The sequence below is a fragment of the Aythya marila genome (genome assembly GCF_965140915.1).
Source record: "Aythya marila genome assembly, chromosome: 12".
NCBI lineage: Eukaryota > Metazoa > Chordata > Aves > Anseriformes > Anatidae > Aythya > Aythya marila.
This window is the reverse complement of record NC_139053.1, coordinates 13,169,260-13,193,537: the sequence shown is the minus strand read 5'-3', so window position 1 is coordinate 13,193,537 and position 24,278 is coordinate 13,169,260. Positions and strand designations below refer to the sequence as shown.

Sequence of the window (24,278 nt, the reverse complement as noted above, 5' to 3'; positions counted from 1 at the left end):
CAAATGGACAGCACAGCTGGGAATTATCATGGTTCTCTTTGCGTTTCTGCCATGCCCTGTACTATACATTGTGTTCCTATTTCTGTTTTGAAGTCAATAAAAAATGTTTTTAACCGCTATTTCTTTTATATTATTACAGGAGAGGAGAATCATTGTAATAAAAATCTCAGTCAATTTTCACCAGTGAAGACTGAGTCAATCTTCACCACCTTTTCACCAGTGAAGACTACAGAAAACCAGAGTGTCGTGGGGACACTATGTTTTTGGTGTATGTGTTTCCTCCTTCTGCTCACATTGGAGTAAGACGCAGTAACAGGCAAGGAAAAGGGATTAAAATTTCTCCCTTTGACTTTTAGGTACTTGACCAATAGTGGTTTAGCATAAAGAGCTTAAAGTCATTAGAGCTACAAAGGTACTCAGCTTCTTTCTGTCTCTCACATTTCAAGTATGCTCTGAGCATTTCCAGGCTATGGAAACCATTCTGTTTTACTACCAAGCAGACAACATACCCGAGCAGACAACAAGGCCCACTTTTATTTTCCCCCCCAAAGCTAAGCAGTGAGCATTTACCTGACAAGGCTCACCAGTAATCCATGGTGGGGATGCGCAGTGGTTCCTCAGTGAGAAACAACCAACCTTTACTCCCCTGTCCCAGGGGCAGAAGGATAAGAGACACGGAGCCTGGAAGAGCAGCGTCAGCCCATCGATCATGATGGCGAGGGCAGAGCAACGTGCATGCCCTTTCTCACAGCCATGCTTCTCTTTTCTCCCAGGGAGCACCTCTGTGTCCCGGTCAGGCAGATCTCTTGTAATTTACAGATCCTTCTGTCCTAGGTTTGACCCTTTCTTTGAATGGTTGCAAGATGAACATTAATTGCCCAAATGACTACAAGCTAAGAACATCAGATGAATTTAAGCAGTCAGCCATCCGACAAAGAGATTTTCATCAATATTCACAGTACTTAAGAGTGCAACAGAGCAGATATGCAAAGTGATACTGATCTTATTCTGGCAGTGGAGCATACACACTTTCAAGGAAGAGCGGATTCGTCACACCAGCCATGCTTTCTGTCGCAGGGTAAGGATGTACATGCTGATATATGGCATAACCTTTGTAATGGTGCAAACAGTTGCTAAATATAATTTTGTATGGGAAGTTGAAAGACTATAATGCCATTTGCTTACCTTGTTGATTGGAGATAAAATTTAAAGAACAAAATATTTTCAAAGCTGGTCCAGAATACTGGTATTTTTGCTTGTTGACTGTCATTTTGAAGGAATGTATTTTGCATGTAAGACTTGCTCAGTAAAAGAATAAAAAGAAAAAAAAAAGAGAAAGAGAGAACGAGAGAGAGAGAGATGCATAAAACAAGGACAAAGGCTTTACTATTGCATAATATTCTTTTAACCCTCAGACTTGGAGGTATCTTCTTCAAAGAAGTCAGTCTTCTTGTACATGCCACAGGTGAACATATCTCATTAAGTATCTGTTGCTTTGCAAGTCATCAGAAAGAGTAATCAGGAGAGTGGTAGTTGGTGGGGGTCTTTTTTCCCCCACATTTAAAAAAAAAAAAAAAAATTAAATTCCTTTTGCATTTGAATTGCTTTATATTTGGACCTAGCTGCAAAGGCAACACCATTTCTGTTAAGAAAGAAGCACAGTTTTCCAGATTCTTTAATGTTCCTTGGGTGGATTGCTCAAAGATGTAACACATTTAGTGATGTTCTCAAGTGAGCCTTCAGCAGATTTGAACCTTTTAAGGGTTCACCCTCATCTAGTTAAAAATTAGTGTTTGAATATCTATCAGTATGCAAAACATTCATTTGCTACTAGAGTTAGAGTTCCTTATTATACCAGGAAGAATTTGAGTTTTAATTAGCATTTCCTCTGGTGTACTAAACCCACTGAGATTACTACACTTAGTAAAATTTAATTAACTTGACAAAAGATCCTAATTGTTTTCATGCCACTAGTCCTTAGTGGGACTAAAAATAATACTCTTCAAATTAAGTGTCTACAACCAACCTGCCTTTTGGTTGCCCTATATACATAAAATTGGTTGGCCTACATATTGTAGTTGGTAGAAAGTCTTGCCAACCATGGAATCAAGGTTATTTGCTTAAAGATGGAATACTTTTATTGCAGTGGATAAAGATAAAAGCTTATTAGTCAAGAGGCCTCCGCTAACATTAATTATTCCCACCATCTTATTAAGTTTTGCAAATAGGAGGTTTATTGATTTATGAAGGTGCACAGAATAATCAACAAGATTCATTTAAATCAATTTAATAATATAATATTGGCAAGAGGAAAGAAAGATAAATGTATCAATAAGGTAACTATGAGAAACAATATATGTCTGTATCAGGTGTAGCATGCCTAGGAGAAATTTGGAATTAAAATGAAAATACTTGCAGTCCAAGACTCTTCTTGCAGCTTTACTTCTTTTTCAAACAGAGCTGCTCACATGGTACCAAGCCATAGTACACTTTGAGACACTCATAGAATCATAGAACATCCCAGAGTTGGAAGGGAACAATAAGGATCATCGAGTCCAACTCCTGGCACCACACAGGTCTACCCAAAAATTCAGACCACAGGACTAAGTGCACAGTCCAAATGCTTTTAAAATTCCGACAGGCTTGGTGCTGTGACTGCTTCCCTGGGGAGCCTGTTCCAGTGCACGACAACCCTCTCTGTTGTCAGAGAACAACAGATCTAGGAGGGCAACTTTCCTAGTTGGCACCCACAGCAACTGCAACAAGAAGTTATCATCAAGATGCTTTAGGAACTTCCTGAATCTGCTCATGTTGGCCGTGTGGTAATCCCAGTTGACATCTGGCAAGTTGAAGTCCCCCATAAGGACAAGGACAGTTGATCTCAAGGTATCAACATTTGTCACAGTTTCCCATAGGATTCTACTGGACAATATGTCCGGCATACAGCTGAACAAAACCATCATACCATGGGTGAGCAATTGCCTAACAGGCAGGGCTCAAGGAATTGTGGTAAATGGTGCCACATCAAGATGGCGGACAGTCACTACTGGGGTCCCCGAAGGCTCCATTTTAGGGCCCATCCTCTTCAATGTTTTTATAAACGACTTGGATGTAGGACTAGGAGGTGTTTTCAGCAAATTTGCTGATGACAGTGAACTTGGAGGAGTTGCTGACTCTGAGGGTGGAAAGGCTTTGACTTTTGAGGGTGGATGCCCTTGACTTGGGCCTCCGTCCAAAGATCAGGACAGCTGCATCTTTCACCGAGACCTCTGGCTGAGTAGCCACACTGGTGACTGTAGCTGGAGAGGTCTCAAGAGATGCGGAAGCCATGTTTTTCTGCCTGGTGGACACTATGACCGGGCTCTTCACGAGCAGCTCACAACCACCGTTGGGAAAGTTGGGGAGGAGCGGTGAGGGGCCCTCCCGGTTCGCGGGAAAGTTGGGGAGGAGCGGTGAGGGGCCCTCCCGGTTCGCTCTGCCCGCGCGAACTGCTGCGCCCCTCCCTGTTCGCCCGCCCTGCTCGCACGCGCTCGTGGTCGCTCGCGCTCCCTAGGGGCTGCCTTTGAACGGCCGGCGGAGCGGGCGCTGCTGGCTCCCCCCGCGCCTCGTCAGCCTCCCTCAGGAGCTGGCGGGCCGTGGCGGCTCCCTCGGCTGCCTCGCGTGGCCTCGGTGAGAGAAAAAGAAGCCCTGCCCGCCTCCATCCCCCGCTCTGCTGCACAATGCGCCAGCCCCGGAGCCGATCGCCTCGGCGAGTACTTTTATTCATCTTGAAAGAAATGAGAGTGTGGAAAGCATGAGAAAGCAGACAGTTTGAAGAGTACAGGGGACAGATTTCAGCCCACGAGGTTCGTTATGGCAGTTTTTAGGCAGAACACAAGTACTGAAGTCCAGAGGATCCTTTGGCTCTGGAAGCCTGAGTAAGAGGTTTTAAGGAGAAGAGATTAAAGAAAAATATCTTAGATATTCTGTGAAGATTATGGTTTCATCGTGCATCTTTGCATTATAGTTATCAGATAAATTTGTCTAATTTTAATCTCCAAAATAAAAGGAATAGATCAGTTTACAATAATATGAAATCAAATCAATCACCTGTTATTCCTATATTGAGCTTTGTTGAGAATGAATATCCCTGATGTGCTCAGAAATTACTAGTAATCCAAATATAGTTTTGGCAACGTAATCCCTTGCGTTTCTTCTTTTTTGAAGAAAGGGTGTCTTTGGAAAGGTTGAAACTCCATTCCTTCCATAATACAATGCCATTCAGACTAAGGTTTTACTATAGAGAATGCAAGAGAATATTAGCTATGCGTTAATATGCGTCAGGAGGGGGTTCTTCACAGAGAGGGTGGTTGCACACTGGAACAGGCTCCCCAGGGAAGTGGTCACTGCACTATGTTCTGAATTTAAGAAGAGATTGGACTGTGCACTTAGTCACATGGTCTGAACTTTTGGGTAGACCTGTGCGGTGTCAAGAGTTGGACTTGATGATCCTTAAGGGTCCCTTCCAACTCAGGATATTCTATGATTCTATGATTCTATGATTAAGACCTTATATTACTGGGAGGGGGGAAAAAAGGCTGTAAATCAGTCTGCATCTAAAGTCTTCAGCTTCTTTTTCTGCCTAAACATCTGTCTGCTTTATAACATTTGAATACTAAGAAGATTATCTTGGCTGATGATCCAGCCAGAGTGCTGTTAAACACCTCTTTTCTGCTTTCCTTGCCAAGTTCCTCCTTTGTTTCTTTCCCTCGCAATTTAAAACACAAATTGCTCTTACAGGCCTCAGCCTTTCATCAGAAATTATTAATGCCAGCTCAAGATACCCATCTATTCCAGTTATTAAAAATTTCTGAATGTAAATAAACACAAAATATTTTTAATGAGCATTGATAGGTTTTGGCCTAATAAATAAATTTATGATAAAGCTTTCACTCAAAAACACAATGTGTACATGTGTGTCTGATTTATAGAAACATAGAATAATTTAGACAGGCTCCCATTATTTTTTCTTTGCAGATGTAAAATAGCTAAACGTGAAGAATCATCAAAGTTTTAAATTTATTACATAGAAGTCAAAGAAAGCTGGGTTAAAAGGGATACTACAGTTATAGTCCACAAAAGAATCATTACAGAAGACTTCATGCAGTTGGGAGAAATTATCAGATGTTAATTACAATGGTGTTCCTCAAAAAAAAAAAAATATAATTGATGCATTCTTTGTTTTAATATGCAGGGTTTGCCATTTGAAGACTTTCATATGGAATGGGAATGTTGCTTGATATATGCCAGTAACTCCAGTGAGAAGCACAATATTAAAGGTATATTAAGTTGAACATAACTGCCAACACAGCATATTTGTTAAGAAAGTGGTATCACAAAGGTTTGTGTTGGATAATAAAGGAAAGAAGAAAAATTCTATATGTATATGTACACGTGTGAGGTATATATGCATATTTACATAAGGAATTGTGATCATGGAAAAAGACAGGTCTTCCTTGGACCTTTACTTCCTATAATAGTTGTTACTTCTCAGCCTTAAACAAGCCTTCCCATCGTAATCAAAATATTATGACACAAATTCACATTTATAGGAAAATGGAAATACTGTTCATCTTTGTTCCTGTTGATAATGTATTTAGAATATTAAGTCTTAAGTAAACTGTGGCACCCCTTCCCACCTCTGCCTTTGATTTTGTTTTGCTTGTATGGCTAATGAATCATTGGAAACGTTAGTTAAAACATAGGAACTTTATCTCTCTGATTTAAGAAGCTGTGAATAGCAGCTTGGAATACTCTAGTATGCTTATCATCACTTACTAGAATGCATTGGCTTCTAAAAAGACTATTTTCAGCAGTTTTTCATGACCTGACCTACCGTTCACCTCAAGTATTTAGGTACTTAATATCTGTAATGAAAAAGAGGGTATTTTATAAAACAATTAATTATGATACAGTTTTCTGATCCAGCATTTTCACACACCTTTGGAGTTTTACATTATACCATAACAATTTATGCATTTAGAAAATTAAAGCATAATTGAAAATTATAGTGTGTAAAAGCGGTTCTGATTAACATAATGTACAGGCATGTAATAGGAATGTTAAAGACATAAGAAAGAAGAGAAAGTATTTTAAGCCTCTGAAGTTTAACATGTCTCTATCCAGAATGCTAACCATCAATAATCCAGTAATTTGTGGGAATGCTGAAAATGTTTACAAAATTGTCTCCTAATTATCTTCCACAGAGAACACTGATCATTTCATTTGGATCTAGTCTTGTTCTAATAGTCTATCTTTAATTATGTAGACACATTTATTTTTAAATGGTGTATTTTTTATATATTTTTTAAATTACTTGAAAATTTTAAATGAAAAATTGGTCCTTAAAGTAAAAACTAGTAGATTCAGAATGGCCTTTATGAAGGCCTTAATCCTTTGAAAAGTGAATGCATGCTCAATTTTAAATGAGTCTGATATTCTTAAGTATACTACATATATACTTTTTTATATATACTACATATATACTACAATATACTTTTCTGTGGCAAATTTAATATTTGACTTGGTCTGACTCAAACAAAAGGATAATTTATCATGGAGTAAGTTATCACTTTATCCTTTTTTGTTTGTTTGTTTTCATGAGGGATATGTCTAGTACAGTTCTACTAAATAATGCAGAAGAGAACATTGCTAGAAAAATCTGAGGTATTGGTTTGGTTTGGATTTTAGGGAGGTAAACAGAAATATTGGTGGGATGAATCTCTGATATTTGTCCATGAAAGACTTTGTATAAGATATTCATAACCACTTTTAAATGTCAGTATCATAAATATTCATCTCCTGTTCCTTCAAATAAAAGCATTTTCAAGAAAAACCTTGAGAGGGTGAGGCCTTAGCAAGAGTTAACATGTCTCTGAAGCTATTCTGAGCTATGTAACTTTTTAAAAAAAGACTAAATATGGAACTAATACTAAAAAATATGGACTAATATTAAAAAAAGAGTAAATATGGAATTTATGTTCCCATGAAGAGCAAACTGGGCCTACTCTCCTTGTTACAATATTGTTATGTTTACCATGCTGTCTATCTGTCTACATGAAAAACAGACTTCTCCAGTGGAATGCTGAAGTTAAAAGATGAGCTCACCAAAATAAGAAAAACACAGATAATGCTCCACTTTACTTGTCACGATTTAAGCTGATCCTACCATTTGCTGTTCCTTAAAAGATACTGACTTCACAACAAGTTCTTGTTGATGCCAGATGGGTAGATCTTTCCCCATAGATAAGCACGCACTGGAACTTCTGCCAAAATAATGTCCGGAATGCTGGAAAAGGGGAGCCTTACAGTAACCAGGTATGAAAACGATCAGGCACTGCAGGGCTGTAGGACATGGAAAACTCACTCAGAACTGCAAAACTACTTCTTGGCTATGAAGAAAGACTGTTAAAATTATTTTATAAACAGATCAAATGTTGTGGAGGGAATTGTAATTTGAATCAAAATAGAAGATAGCGTGCTATGTTCAAAGCAATGATGAGCTTAGCTGAGGAAGCCTGAGTTTATGGCTTTCTTTTCCTCATTATCAGAGATCCCAGAAGGCCCTGGGATGTTGTGATGCCTCAGTACAAACTCTGGTATTTTGTTTCCTGGGTTCACTTAGTGACAGATCAAGGAAGTGTGAGCAAGAAAATTAATGGTACTTATGGAAGCAACTAGTTTATACATTTGATATCTCGCATCTAAATTCATAATTCTAAGTGAAACTAGCCTTTCAGAACAGTTGCCTAGAACATTTATGTAGGGCATAGGCTTCATGCTGGCCTGCAGAGAAGAAAATTCTTACATTCAGTAGTGTTTCTTTGTTTGGCTTATGTAGATCACGTAGCTAAATGCTTTGTATTTTTAGCTGATGAGAAAATACTTTCTCAGTACAATGTGGGTTAGAAAAATCTATTCTATCAGGAAAAAAGGGTTATGATGACCCATTAAGGCAACTGCTTAAACCCAGCAGTTTCATTTAAACATGTCTTGTTTCTTTAGTTTGTTAATCCCAAACAAGCCCTAGACATTTTTGAACTATGCAACTAATCCTGAGAAAGCTCACGCATGCAAATTGTTGCTTAGAATGGGAATAAAAGATTATGCTGTCAGGTTTTATATCTAGGACATGTAGGACTTCACTTTTTAAATTATAGAAATGTCACTACTCTTCTGCAGTAATGAAGCATACTTTAACCTTGCATAAGTACTGCTTTACTATCATTAAGGTAAATAGAATGAATAATAATAGTGTTATTTGGCCTGGATAAGATGGAAGGCAGGATCTGTAGAAAATGCAGTGCATAAAAACTGAAATTGGCTTGCTTGTTTAAAAACTCTTCAAATGTGTTAGCATCCCAAATGCCATGAAGATCCCATGGGATTTTTTTTAAAAGGTATGAGTCTAAATCTTTCTCCAGCACGTTGCACATTCACACGAGTAGAGGCTGCCTGCTGATGGAAGAGAGCAGGATTGATTTGCTGCTAGAGGTTTCTTTCTCCATTTCTTCTTGCTCTCTATATATAGGTCTCCCAGCCACAAGCTACCAGACGTGGTGGGTACTTACATTCCTTGGGGGAAGAGGAGGAGAGAGTGAGATCATAGGCCTAGATGATATGGCTATAGTAAATTATTCATTATTGCGGTATATATATATATATATATATATATATATATATATATATATATATATGGAATCTGCCTTAAGTGGTACTTCAGCATCATGAAACATGGCAAGTTGTTTCCCTGTTTCTAATAGTCAAATAGACAAAAAGCTTTAGACATCTTGTTTCTTTATTTCACCTTTTTTGTGTTTATACCCCTTTTTTAACTTTATGAACGTGCACCTTATATGAAACAAAAGCAATGTTTTCATATGACAAAGCAATGAAGATGGCATTTACAGAAGGACAGAACTATTCGTCCAAAACACTATGTAAAAAGCATCTTGCATCACATTACTCCTCTCATATAGATTTAAAATATGTATTTCAAAACTTTCCCAGGATCCTAACCCATAAATATTTAATTCTGAGTATTATCATCAATCAGATTAGACAATCTATGAAAGATATTGGTGGTAAAAGCTTCTTGTGCATTTTGCTCTAGACCTCCAAAAGCACTCCAGGTTCACAGAGAGCTTCTAAGGAACTGATGGCAGAGGGGGGCCACTGATTAATGGCTCCCTGGGACGCTCTGACACCTCTGCCTGGATCAGAGAGATAAGAGACAGCCAGAGTCTGCCAGAGAGCTGTGCTTTATACAAGTGAGGCAAAGGTTAGCAACACTGACGAATTCCTTCAAGAAACGTGAGATACACAGCTTCCTCTGGGGCAGGATAATGGCCTGCAAAGGGGAGTAATAGAGTGAAGGATCGTTTTGTAGTACTCAAGAGAAAAAAAAAACAAGAGACAAGACAGAAGATGTTAAAGGGTTAGAATAAAAGCAAGAATAAGAATTCATAGTGAAATGAACCTTAAGTTATGTCAAGCTTCTTCTTTTTTTTTTTTTTTTTTTCTTTTTTAGTATAGTTTAATTTATCATCTGTAACCGAGAGCTTTTGTCAAGAGGGTCTTGTTTATTCGTTCTTTCACATCATACTTTGCCTTGCTAAATAAAGTGCATTTCTCCGTGGTAGGAGGACTAACACCAACAAACCTAACAGTACCGTCCATACTTAGTTAAAACAATGTTCACACTATAGTGGTGTAAGGAAAATTCAGATAGATTGGCTAAAGGGATATTTGGTTATTTGTGATAATTGGTACAAAACATATATGGTAGAAAGGCAGTTTCCATAGCCCAAGAATATTGCTAGTAGTTCTTACGTGTAAAATACAGTGGGACACAGGAACTTGCAATGGTCAGTAATCTACTTACCCTTTTGGAAGTGTCCAAAATCACATGCTTCACAAGAAAATGGAAAAAAACATTACAGGTTAATTTTATTTCTCCCCAGTCTGTGCTTGAATTCATGGTACAAAACAAATAAATAAGCAGTGTTTTTATAGTCAGTTTCCACTTGAAGTTACTGGAATATTTTTACTTGAATAAAATGTCATCACACAGGTTGCATTCCTGACCAAGCAGAGAGCCTTGTTATTTACAGATCTAACTATTGGTAAATGCCGTGCATAGAAATAAAGGTGGCTTTAAACTTTGCAAATGTCGTTTGGAAAAAAAAAAAAAAAAGGCGTAAGACAGCCTTGGGAGAATTCTGTAAACAGGGTTTGATCCAGAGAACCTGGGAATCATTGGAGGGAAAAAAAATAAATTGGCTTTAATGAGCTTTAACTTCGTTTTCAAAGTAGTAAATTTTGACACATTTGGGATTAGTTTGCATTAGCACAAATGAGCCAGGAGCACAATTCTTTGGAATGGGAATTATTTGAAAATGATCGCAAACTGACATCACTGAGTGAGCTTCAGGACTCCCTTTTCAGTGGCAAAGGCAAGGGGCGAAGGTCCATCAGAGCATGACTTGTTTGGAGCATGAACATTACAGCATCTCCTAGATGTGGGTGGACACAGCCTGGAAATAGTTACCAGAAGCTCCTGACTCCGTGGGTGCTCTGTTATGCAGTGTGCAAACAGTTTCTGCTGGTGGCCTTGGAGAGCTGCAGGTGGAAAAGACTAAATGTCAGATATATACCCCTTAGCACAGGGGTATGTACAAAAGTAAAAATCACTTACGGGAGCTCAAGAAAAAGTGTTTATTTGGACCAAGAATGAGGATTTAGAAAAAATCCTCAAAGAACTTTTATAGGAAGAGACACTTGGAGACGTGTTTTGAGACTATAAGGATATATCTTTTGGTTATGTCAAGTGCATTACCCATGAGATCACACGTAACCCACATGTGTTGTGCTCGATTTCAAAATGCAATGGGAGAGCAACAAAAAATAAACTTGGAGAACAAGACAGTTTCACCCAGAGTTGGTCTTTCAACATAAATTGTGGATTAGTAAATATCAATTTACAGAGACAAATCTTTGTTGCTTGAAGCAACAAACATAAAAATACTGCATTCTTTCACTAACAGAAAATTAAGTTGTTTATTTAACACTATTGTCACTAACATAAACAAAATGTGGCACAACTGCAAAGAATTGTAGTTCATGTTGCACTTGCTTTCTTTGCTACAATGGCTCTGAGAAGCATCACTGTAATCAGCTATTCCAAAAGCACAAGATTTTAAAGAGGTATTTAAGAAAAGGGTGGGTTTTTTTTTTTGGTTTTGTGTTGTTTTGTTTGTTTGGCAAATGAGTATGAATTTTGCTGCTTATTTAAAAACAAAACCAACAAAAAACAAAAAACTATAGATGCCTTGCACAAGTGAAAGGCACCACCTACAGCCTGAGAAATAACGCTTGTAATTCTTTAAGTTTTGAGACACAGACCTAGAAGATGTTCAACATCCCTTTCTTACAGCCTTATGCCTTTAATGTCAAGGTTGTTACAACTGCAAAGCAAATCTGTGAGGGGAGTTTTGAGAGTTTAAAACTCTTAAAAGTGCAGTCTCACTAGGGAGAGAGGTTTGGAAATAAAGGGATAAGCTAATTATTTATAATTAGGTCAGACTGGGTAGGCTGATTGCCATAATTAACACTGCCTAATGACTGTCCTAAGGGATTTTTACTTGGATCTACCAGGTGAAATCTGGTAAGAACGGATATCTATTCTGCTCTGCCGGTGCGAGAGCACTTGGAGCTCCGGCTGAGGCAGCCGGGAGAGCAGGGACGTGCGTGGGAGGCTGGGAGCGTGGCGGGCTCAGCGCCATGCGGGCTGGGAGCTGCAGGGAAATATAGGTTAGTGTGCTGGAAGGCTGCGCCGGCCGCATTACGGCGAGCGCTCCTGGGAGGGAAGTGTGTGTGTGGGCTGGGGAAACACTCCCGAGGTAGCGGTGAGGGAGCTGGGTGATGCTTATAAGTAGTTAGAGATCTGCACATCAAATGTCAAAGCTGCATCAAAACTGCAGCATTCTTAATTGGAAAGGAATCTCTGGAAAATAAGGAAGGAGGATTCATGTGGCTCAAATACCTACGGGGACTTCTTGCAGACTGTTAACCAGAGGTACACAGACTGTGCACACAAATATTTCACATAGCAATCATGAGTCATGACGACTTCCCTTCCTATAGTGTCTTGCACCATTAGCTCAGACAAGGTCCTGTGGGATCCCATGCTGAGTCTGCTAGAGGTGGTGCCTGACTGCATAGCGGTCTCCTACAGCTCAGTGTTCTCCTACCTGCCCTTGTCTCCCTGAAGGAACATTTCCTTCCTTCAGACTAGTTGCTCTCTCTGACCTTAGTCTTCTCTACATATATAAAATGAAGCTGAATGACAGCCAAGTGAGTGGGTGCAAGAAATAACACACAGCATTAGGCCATTGAAAAGAACTCAGTAGCTCTCTAGGAAAGAACAGCATGCACATCTGGCACAAGCAAAAGTCCTGCCACGGCCCTCACGCACCTTTCCACCTGGGTGTTCGAGATTTCTGCCTACAGCCACGCCTTGGCCTTTGCAAGCAACACCATGACAATAGTCCTCATTGGTACAGCGGGGAATGCTAGCTCAAAGGCTTTGTTGACCAAAGGGTAGCTGCTTGATGAGGAGTAGAAGATGTAAAAACCACTGACACAAACCATTTAGTAGACAATAGGAGACAATGGCAGTGCCTCCAATGGCAGTGCATAGTGAAAGGGATGGAGTGGGCTGATTGGTGTTTCCCACCATTTAATACCGCATGTAGCTTAATAAAAAATGCTTTTTCGGCTCCACAGACCTAAAGCTCAAATACTTTTAAGACTTCCAGGTCTTTCATAGTATTCAGTGTTATGGACAGGACAAATATACACAACGGTTTTTCTCTGATTTAAGCAATATCAATGCCTCTCTACTGCATCTTTGGAAATCTGACTGTGGTTTTCAATCTCAAAGTTACAGTGGTTGTCTGAGGTAACAAAATGGTGTGGCTGAAAGATCTGCAAGACCCACAAGCAACTAGATGCAGAACCAAAAGGCTAGAACTTTGTTAAAAATGCAGGCACTTGACACTGATGTGCATTTTCAAATCACATATTGCTTTCATTGAAATATTCATGCCCAAGAAAAACTAACACAAAACTTTATAAATATCAAAACATTTCATGTTGACAGGTCTTAAACACATCTCTGTTTTTGATTTGCATTAGTTTTCATTTGGAAGTTTCTCTCAAGTTTATGTAAACTTTCCCTCTGAACCACACAAAAGACTCCTTAAAATACTGAAATGCAAAATGAAGTGTTCATTTCAGATCAAAGTAAATGCTCAGATTTCCTGTTAAGCTCCCAGTCCATTCCTATTCCCTCCAAACCGTCTAAAAACATTGTTCTGATAAATCTGCCTTTTTTTTTCCAATTCCAAAAGGAACCAGTCAACCAATTATTTCTGAGGTGATTTGAACAGTGAGCCAATGCAGCCCTATGTCATGGTGCTGTGGTTTGAGATGGGCACCTAAGACAAGAACAACTTTTTTGAATGTTGTCTATACCGCATCCTTCGCAGCTCCAGTTAGGCACTCAGAAGGGCTTTTTGTCCTTGGCGCTCTGATGGTTGCTCGCCCCATGTTACTGCCAGTGTCTCAGCCATACATTTTTTCAAAGCCCCATGGGACTGGTCTCAATTAGTCCCTTTTTGCCTTCTGCCTGTGTTAAACATTCCCGTTTCCTTCTTGCAAGGGAGGACTGTTGGGGCGCAGAATTTTAATTACTGTGCTAGAGATGACGTTACCATTGACCCAATGGAAAACAATACAGTGTTGTCTTACCATTACAGAGCGTTTTAAAGAGGACCATTGTAACTGCGATTCACAGGTACAGCTGTCAGCCTGGAAATCCCACGCTGACACCAAGGGGTATGTAGCAGCCACTGGAGAAACTGTGAACTAAATGAATGAGTTCTATTGAAACTAGTGCTAAAAGAAAAGACTCATGCACTCTTAACCGGCACAAGATTGTTCATTATAAAAAAATAGTACCTCCACATTTTAAACTAATGATGACTTTTAGGCATGGTGTAATTATAGCACCAGTGGGAACCCATATGTCACTGAGTGCTCAAATGTAAAGGTTGTGCCTACAAAATGAAGCCATATATTCCCATTAATTGAAGCAGTTGATTTCCAGTTACACAATATTAGTTTTAATGGTGAGACTATTAGAAAGACTATGAATTTCTTTTTGCTATTGATCTGTAGTGTTAAGGTGGCACACTTTTAACTGACCAAATTTGGTGAGAGGGTAACATTCATGCCAGCAGAGTTATATATATGGGTGACTCTTACAGTTGCCATCCGTAAGTTAACATTAGAATAACCTTGATGGAATGGTAGTTTTGTCCTGTCAGCGCAGCCTGCGCAGCTAGAGGATAAAGGATTAGCAAAAGAAATTTTGATGAGGGTATTTACTACTAATGACTGACTTCAGAATTGCCTTTTATCTACAGCTTTTCAAAGAACTTTCCATTCATTAAGCCTTTGCAGAATTTGTAAAAGATACAGAAATGCAGATATCTTTGTGCTAAAACAGGCAGTATTACTTTGACAGTGAAGGGCAGCAGTATACACTAAACATTATGTAAAATAGGAATTGCACAATTTTACAGTGATGCTATCTCTTTGTTAATTAGAGTTTGACCAGGACAGGGGAACGGTCCTTCTCCTAAGAAAAATGATGTAGAATAATCAGGAAATAGTGCTCAGGGTTTCTGTTTTATATTATAGCAGAAAGACAGATGCAATTTATGCAGTGATATAAAAAAAAATTAAATAAAGTTAAGAACATAAATGACACCTGTTTTGTTATTGTAATGAAATCTGATTCCCAAAGTGCCAACCCCAAGAGATAAAAAGCAGCATGTCAGGCCTTCTGAAGTGATGAGCTGAAAACACTGAGATTTTAAAAAATAATAAATGCTGGGCCTTTTTTTTTAAGCATTTTGTCAGATTTCCGTTCCTCTGCAACCAAAAGGAATAGAAATCAGAGAGGGGTGGGGGAAGGAGGGGTAGAGAGAAAAAAATAAAAACAAGCTGCATCTATTGAGATGTCCAGTCTAGCGACAGGCTGGAGAGATGGGTATTTGAAGATTGTTACAATGGGGTGATGGTAAAACAATGCGCTGTTTTTGGTATTATTCTTTCTTTTTAAAACTACAGTAGTTACTACTATTTAAATAATCAGCTAAGATTTAGTGTGTAAATTTCTGGTTGCTCAAAGTGCCATAGAGTTCAACAGTTGCTATAGGAGCAATGTTTAAAGGATATCAATACAATTAGTAAGTCCTACAAAAACACGTAATTTAATAGCATATAACTGAAGGCTGCCAAAATATACAGTAATCTGTTGGAAATCCAAAGTTATATGCACATGTGTCAGTGTGAGTCAATGATATGTACATTAAAAAGAAGTAGAAACATTTTTGCTTGGAAATTCATCGTGCAACAAGCCTCACAGTATCTCTGAATATTTTTAAAGGGTAAGATGTAAAAGACAACAGACAGGATCACTTTCAGAATCAGCCATGAACTGGTCAAAGGGATACAGGATTTTCGTTTTGCGTCTGTGAGAGCACATCCATGCAGTGATCAGAAGATTCAGTAAGAATGGGCGTCATCACAGTGAGTAAAAAATTGCATCTAATTTGGGCAGCTTCCAGAAAATTTTGTTATTTAGTTCATTTTCTTATTGCTTTATCATTTCAGCTCATTAAACCAGCCAGAAATTAAATGAATGTCAAAAAAATAAAAATAAAAATCTGCCACTTAAAAGGCACAGAAGGTTGGATGAGCACAAGAGATGGTACAAGGAGACTGGGGGGCGAACAGCGGGCATGCACTGGAAGGCTTTTAGCAGCTCCCCCAGAACTACCCCAGTGGTTTCTAGAAGGAACCTATGGAAATCTGTTCTTTCATTTTGGGTGGGTGTGAAAACCCCTACTAATTTAGTGTAATGGCCTAGCCATGTCAATTATTATTATAATAAGGTTGTAATAAGAACATAAATGAAGTCTGTTCTAGGTAACATTGCTTGGCAGTACATAGGAGGTCTTTTTTGTTGCTGTTTCACAGCGCTGTAAAGCTGTAAATTTGTTGATTAAGGAATCACTCTTTAAACAAGAACATGCACTCTTGCTCCCTGGTAGCGTGCGGCAAGCTAGATTTCAGTTTGCAGTGGTCATGCTGGTTAAAATATTTCCATTCTGCAGTGTTAATCTATTCTTTAATAGCCTGGCTCTGGCCATTGAAATTCACTGTAGGATTTTTTTCCACCCAGTTTGATTCACAGCATTTTCAATTATTTAGATAGGAAACAAACAAACAAGCAAACAAAAAATTGCTTAGTTCCACAAGAAGAAAGAAACTTTAAAATAGGTTCATGGAGCACAGCTTCGCTTAAAGGGAGAATCTTGGGAAATGCTTTGAAAAAAGGGCACTTCAGATTTAGGGTTCTTTTGAAGCCTGTACTAGGCACCAACACAACAACTTTGAAGTCTATTAAATGCTTCCTTTATATGCTATTGGCACACAGCTCAGTTAAAACACTCAGCTAATTTTTAATCAGAGATATGAAAAAGCATATAATAAGCATGTGGATTTCTCTTATAAGGCTTGTTGGCTATGGAAGTGCTGCTGAAATGGGCAGCTACATTTCTATCACTTGATGTGACTGTCGTAACCACATGGCCACAAACGGTGTGGGTCTTCAGCTGACAGCTGACATCTCTATAGAACATCTGTTAAGAGAATAATGTATTTCCACAGACCTCCTCCCCAGAAAGTAAGAATAAAACGGTATCACAAAGCAATTTCATTATTTTATCTTTACTGACAGAAGAATAAAAAAAAAAGAAAGAAGTTTAAAAAATGTTTCCAGCAAAACTAGTTCCAGTGTTTTGGTCAGTAGAGGGAAAACAAATACTCAGACAACTGGAAATGGTTGTTGACTAAGTGGACATGAGGAAAACGTGATTGTAACTAATTTACTTTGAGTGTGACACGTATTGTCACTGTTCCCTGACTTCTGAAACTGAGCAACGCAGGTTTGTAAAATGTCTGTGATTTCTTGACATGAGAAAACTTGCTTAAACTCCTTTAAAATAAACAGAAATGTTATTGTGTTGGATAATACTGAGCCCACTCCCATCCTGTTTTAACTCTCATTGTAGCCAACTCTGTGCTCACAGTCATCTGTGGGGGCTGATGCAGAGTCTGGGCAGGGTATGGGGAGGACGGGCGCATTTGTTGCCCAGACTCTTTAAAGAATTTAGCTGCCAAGTACTAACAGGTCTTTTCTGAGCATCTGCAAACTGAGACTTTTTTTTCCCCCTCTGAAGCTTATATGTTTTCTACATTTGGATGGGTTTTCTCAGGGAGAGCTAAGTGTAAATCAGTGACGACATGGTTATCCTCCTGCCAGGTTCCACATCCCTGCTCCAAATCATAGCCATGCTGAAACTTCATAACAAAAGCTGTTGTCAGTATTCTTTTAATCTTGGCTCTGAATTTTCACTGAAACTTTTCAACTCTGCTCCTTTGAAAACTTAACATTTTTGAAAGCACTAACCCAGGGGAAAAAAAAAAAAAAAGGATGTGTGTGAGTGTGTTTGTGTTTTGGAGGTGGATATCACAGTGTGTAGTTGTGGCACTGTCTACAGTGTTATTTCGTTAGGACAGTTCAACAGGGTTTTCAAAGGTGTCTTACGCCAATGCAAATGTTTGAAAAATAATTAAACTACTAAATCTTTTTTTAAAAACGCCTATTTATTGTGTAAGCTTTTGACATATGGACTTAAATATCAGTTTCAAAGTCTTCTATTTCACCTATCTCATTACAGAAGTATATGTGACAGTTATAAGAATATAAGGGTTATGTAAAATTGCATCCACTATTTATGTATTATTGTATCCAACACATATGTCCTTTCCATATGGGATGTTCTCACTGTACAGAACATGGTCGGTTCCAAGTATAACTCAACAGAAGCATTCAACCTTTGATTTTAAAACTGTTATCATCTCCACTTCAACAACCCACGTTGAAAGGAAATTCCAGATTGTGGGGGGGAAATGGCTGCCAATCTGAATAAGGAGGAACATCGTCAGATGGCAGGGAAGTATTTGTACTAGTTGTATTAACAGAAGCAGTGACCTTTACACACTCCAAAACAAGCCATATGGGCCTTGGATCACAGCAACCGTTTGTCAAGCAAAACTCCTGAATCATTTCAAGCAGTGTTCAAACACATAAGAAGCCTGAACACAAAATGCTCTTCTAAATGTATTTCTGAAAGAGGGAGTTGCACCAGATTTTTAGGTAACAGCCATTTAAACCTTCAAATCCTAGGACAAATTTTTTGGCATAAATGTTGGCCCATCCATTGTTTGGGATGGAAAGCAGATGGGCTGCATTTTAGAGTTGCAGTAAGACTCCAAATTCAATTCTGTGGCTTGCTCTTAGGAGAGTTAATGAAAGTTGAATAATATGTACTGGCAGCCCCTAAAACCTTCTGTGTTTTCCTTTTTCTTTTCTTTGGCAGGATGAGACTATTCTGCATTAAATTTGCATATGGCCATCTTTTCCCCTAGCATAACTGTAGTGATTCTTCTGGCCTTTTTGTTGATCAGTGTGGTCCCTAAACTTCACAGACTTTTCCCTCATTGCTCAGGCAATCTCAATGCTCCTTAAACCTCCTACAAGGGAACCAGGAGGACCTGCAGAAGTGAGCAATGATTTAGTATTTAGCCTGTTAATTCATCAAACAGGTGAGTGTGATATTATGCTCCTCCATGACAACAGTGATCTTTAACTGAAATAAATTAAATCTGTACCGTAAATTTTCTTAATGGAAAGTAATACACTGAGTGCTGGATGCTGGTGGCAAAGGTATTAATGGAGTACACAGGGTGGCAAGCAGAATACATTTTAAATGTAATCTGAAGAAGATCAAGCAAGAAAATAGCATCTTTCAGGAAAATAAATAAAAATTTAGAGAGAGAGAGGCCAAATTGTGCATCTTTCTAGTGAGTAGCATGAATAGAGTGTGTGTGTGTGTGGGGGGGGTGTCTCTGTGTGTGTTGGGGGTGAGACGTATGCAGAACTGCCTGGAGATCTCAAATAGCTGAGGTGTTCATTTGTCAGAAAGTCAAGTCTAATAACACAACTCAAACAATAAAGTCTTCTGAGTTTAAATAATTTCAGGGTTCAAAAATGACAGACAACGACTAATACTGTTGTTTCTGAGAAAGATATAGAAACTCTTTGGCAGATAAATAACTGAATTTGGCCCACTAAGTTCAACAATCTTTTACCTGCTGGACACCCCACTTCAATGCTATTCAGCTGTGAATGAGAAAGCTTTCATGATCTGAGCGCTTAAAGGATGTATGATGCTTTATAGCAGTGCTCTGCTCTGCCCCCCCACAGCTGTGACAGCAGAGGCGTATTAACCCACAGGGCTGACCTGACCACAAGACAACTGGAAAGGAGCCTGGCAGAGAGCCAAGGAACATTTTCTGGGGGTCCATCACTATTTCTAAAGATGAGTAGGATTATGAGAGAAAGGGATTCTAAAAGCTGCAAGGTTATATTTGAAGTCAGCAATGGTCTAGATCCTTCAAAATGTCACACTGCCAGGTCTCCTGAATGGGGGCCTTCAATCTGCTGCACCTCAGAACAGCTGTTTGTTTTGTTTTTTTTTTTCAATAGCACAGCTGATGCAAATAGCACAGGTGATACAAAGCAAACCTTTTCCCCACTTTGCCTTGTCTCCCATGCCTGTGCTTTGGTGTCGGGTCTCTGTCATGGCAAAGTGGTGGCTGGAGAATGGAGACCAAGGAGAGCATTGAGAACTGAGCCCCTTTTGTACCTTCATTCATGCTCAGATTAGCTTCATTGTCTTGTAGGCTTCTTTTTCACTTCATATATCACTGCATACCAATCAGCCACAAAATGGTCTGAATCTTTTTTTCCTCCTGCTCTTCGCTGTAACACCTTTCAAGACAAATAGTGAAGTAGGGGTTCCCTGCTACCTTGGCTTCAGCACCTCTTCTGCTGCCTCTCCTTTACGTGCATGCTGCCTTCATAGAAATGCTTCTCATCTGCTTCTTGATTCCCAGAACTGAAACAAGGCCTGGGGATTGGGGGTGTTGTGTTTTTTTTTTGATGCAGTTGGTCACAGCACATTGCTAATGTGGCAGCTCCAGCTCTGCCCTTGGCACAGCCACACTGCCCCAAGATGGTGCTGCCCGAAGCATCAGTCCCACGTGGGTGCCCTGTGCCAGGGGGAGCCCTGAATCGCTCATCCGTCAGTGAATATTGCAGTTTGTGATGCCCAGGAATATCTCATAAATTTTGCCCTTAGACTCTGCAGCCAACACAAATTGGTAGCAAAGAATGATAAAGCCTGAGGCTTATGAGGAAGGTCACAAGAAAGGACATACTCTGGGCTATAGGAGACAGATTATTACAGTAACCTTCTTGCTGCCAAATAAACAGAACAGCTGACTGTTGCTGAAATTTGGTTCACCTTTTGTACGTTCAATGGGAAGGGGCCACTTCTGCAATGAATCGCTGTCATGTTGCTTCACGCACTGAGCTGGGAGGGTTAGTTTAGGTTCTGAACTTTATAGGTGCACTGGGAGTCTAATGCTCTTTTATTAGTCCAACTCCGTATTGACCTCTATGCAAAAAAAAGCAGGGACTTTCACATTACCTCATAATCCACCAAGGGCAAATAAACATTCAGAAATTCTAGCCTTTCTTTTTCCCAAGTCTCATTAAAACTGTGGTCTCTGTTATTATCATGCAGACATTTTGCACTAGTTTTTTTTATTACAGTCGAGTACAGATGCCTTCTTTATTCTGAAGCACTGTTAATAGCAAAGATTGCTTGCAGAAGTTTCTGATTATCTGCTATGGCTGAGAGCAGTTTACCAGCAATAGTCTCCTTGGAATATGCAGGGTTATGCACAGCTTTTAATTCTTTAAAGAGTTTGGTGATAAGTAGCTTGTTTATACTGTGATCTCACTTGAAAAGCAGCCAGAAGAATTCTGACTGTGCTCATCCACTTCTTTCACCACGGAGCAGCTGGTCCTGAATCACAAACATGAGACAGGTAACGCAAAAGCAATGCCACATATTTATTAGACTTACCCTGTTAGTACCTGGAGGTTTTACTATGCACCATTAAGCACATCAAAAAATGCCTCATATGTGATCTCTAGGTGCTGGTGTGCACGTGTGTTCAGGAAGATGGCTTCTGACCTTGTGTCTCTGCACTTGGATCAAGTTTGATTTTGCAAGTGTGATGGGAAAGGTGAAGGGGGGAACAAGATAGAAATACATCACCTGTTTTGATTTACGTGTTTGAGTAGCTCAATAGTAGGTGCTGACCTGGCTGGCAGTTTACAGTATCTCTCAATACAATGAATTCCTGTAGCTTTCGTCTTGCTTTTTCAAAATGTTTTAAAGTACTATGGCTTTATTTATTTCCCTCTTCTATTTTTTCCTCCTTACTACAGTTGCATATTGTTACTTACATGAATGAAACATGCAATCAGTTCTCTTTGGGTGGCCATGACAAAGAAATATGCCATTTTATCAGTTCTTAGTGAGATGCTTAGGTGTTATTGGAGGAATTTTTCTCCATGAAAGGAGTTTTACATGACACCGGGCACTTCAGAGTAGAGTCTGCAGTGCAGTAGCAGTATGTGTAGGCACATAAAGTGCTCATATTCTTTCATTTAACGATGTTCCAACACAGTGTGAGATATTAGCTTCCAGTAGTGAGGGAGCACTTAGATTACAGTAGTGTTACCTCATTATACTTACTATTATGAGTGCTACCATTTATTCACAGTAGTAAACATTGTCCTAAATAGTAAGCATATACAAGATCTAGGCTTTAGAAAATAATACCACAATTATGAGCACTGAACAATTTTGAGAGATTGTGGTTAGTGAAAAACGTTTGCTGGATCATTGTGTAAAGCCACAGAAATAGGCAGTGCTCGGTTGACAGAAACATTTCCCTTTGAAATGTATTTTTTTCCACATAAAATTCAGAAAGAAATTAAATGTCCGAAATTAAATATGACTCATTAGTGACCAAAGCTGCAGAACCCAGGGCAGTCAGCCATTCTGTCTTTACCTCTTCTGAGACTGTTAGCAAGGGTGATTGATAGATGGTTGGATGCTGATGGTTTTTGAAGTGTAGAGTTCTGCTAAATCTGTGAACAAGATATGTCAAACTTCTCGTAATTTTTAAGAGATTTTTGCCAGTCCCCCCAAATGGCTACACTCTTTCTTTCACTGTTCCACTACACTGGGGCCACAAAACATGAAAGAGAGAAAATTACGTTGTATGACTTTTTATAGTTTAATGCATCCACATTTCCATTTTAGAAAGCAAAGAACATAAACAACAGTTTTGCTTATATGTCTGGATAATGTGCAACAGCTCCATAATCAATAATAGAAAATGTTACTGAAAGGCCCAATAGACCTCAAAGAGATAATGTGAATCGGCCATTAACAGTAAGTCATTATAGAACTTATTAAGTGAAGCCTTGGGGCTGTCATAGAGCCTAAAGGTTGACATAAATTTTTCATACACATTGAACTTTGCTAAATGTGCTTGCATTTGATTAATGATGACTTTCTTCAGTACACTAATAAGAAGGAAAATACGAGCTTGGGCGGCAACAGGGAGAGAGCAGCCTCCTGGAAGGAAGGCTGTCTTCAGCAGTAGGGGGGGCAGAGGGGCTTCTAAAGCCATCCTGCCAAGTACAAGGGAGTTTATTACTCCCTGAAAAATTGCTCCTTAGCCCCCCCCCGATAGGGTACTCAGCACAGCACAGGGACATAGACAGACAGCTTTGCAGTAGTGGAAGAGAATGTTTCATGGCTTTAAAGTAACCCCACCCCCCCAGCCCCATTAGAACCTACATGTACCTCAAAGAACAGTACAGCAGCACTTCATATCTAAAAAGAAGCTCTGTGAGGTGACTGGTATATCTGCAAGGCCTACTAGAGCGGTGAGTTAAGGAGTCATGGAATAACATGAAGTTTAGAAAAGAAGCCACAAACAGTAACAACAAAAGAAGGCCTTCACTTGCAGAAAGGCCTGAGCAACAGCATGTGGATTTGGTCAGTTGAAATAAATATGTTTTTTGCTTGTTGAGCACCCCATAATCAAACACCTCTAGACAAGAGGGCTAGGATTTTATTCAGAACTACAAGAGATGTTTTTCAAATGACAATGAATCTCACTTTAGAGGAGGTCCCAGTTGGTTAAAATTGTTCTTGTGACTTCAGTGTTCAATCACACCAGCTCAAACAGTCAAGGATTTTAAACAGCTTTTCCTATCAAATACTGAGATTAATATTAAGTAATGGCAGGCTTGGGCACTACCAGAGCCTGTTGTGCTCTACAAGCTGCACAAAAGTCTACAAAACATCTCCCAGAGCAGGCCCAGAAGCCATTTTGTTCCCTGTGTCAGACTAAGACACCAAGAAGTCCAGCACTGTTGGCTGTTACATGGCCTTTGAGCTGGATCGCCACCAGGAGCCTGGGCACACAACAGAGGTGGCAGGTTTGAAAATCTGCTGAGCAGCCACATACCAGACATTTCAATGAGTTAGGTACAAAATATGTTCTATCCCATTGCCAGCCAGGCTTAAATCAAATTGTCTCGGGTAGTTCCTTGTTTGATTTGAAGCTGAACTCTGTGGTACTTGAATTTTTCCAGGTGGGGCTAGGCAGAACTGGTCAATGCTCCATCTTAGCCCAAATTAATGAAAATAGTAGCAAAGCTCCAGAGAGCTAACTCTAGATATCTAACTAATGTTATCAAGCTCACTTATTTCCTTACACAAGCTATTTATTTATTTATTTATTTATTAATACGGAATGTGATTCTGATGCTGACTGTTCATCTCTGACTACTGTACCCTGTACCTCTGTACTTCAATCACTCACCACAGTGGAAAACTACATAGGGTCTGATTTTTATTTTATTTTTAGATTATTTTTTAAGATTTATTTTTATATTTTTATTTGCTACAGTTTTCAATAAAAAACACATAATTTTGAGAATTCTGATGGAATAAGGACATAAGACATAAAAGAATTCCAAGCTTTTGGAACCCAGAAAACTAAGGCTGCCTTTTTGTGAGCCTGATTTAAATTCCCATTCT

General features: G+C 39.2%; 1 long non-coding RNA gene across 1 annotated transcript in view; it reads left to right on the top strand.

Annotated features, from left to right (window-relative positions):
• Positions 1–842: 842 nt before the first annotated feature.
• LOC309882578 overlaps positions 843–24,278 on the top strand; it is a 34,018-nt gene continuing 10,582 nt past the window's right edge. Inside the window, exons 1-3 of the long non-coding RNA XR_014318316.1 lie at positions 843–1,078; positions 5,234–5,318; positions 15,557–15,699. This is a non-coding gene — a long non-coding RNA (uncharacterized lncRNA). The remainder of the gene's footprint in view (positions 1,079–5,233; positions 5,319–15,556; positions 15,700–24,278) is intronic.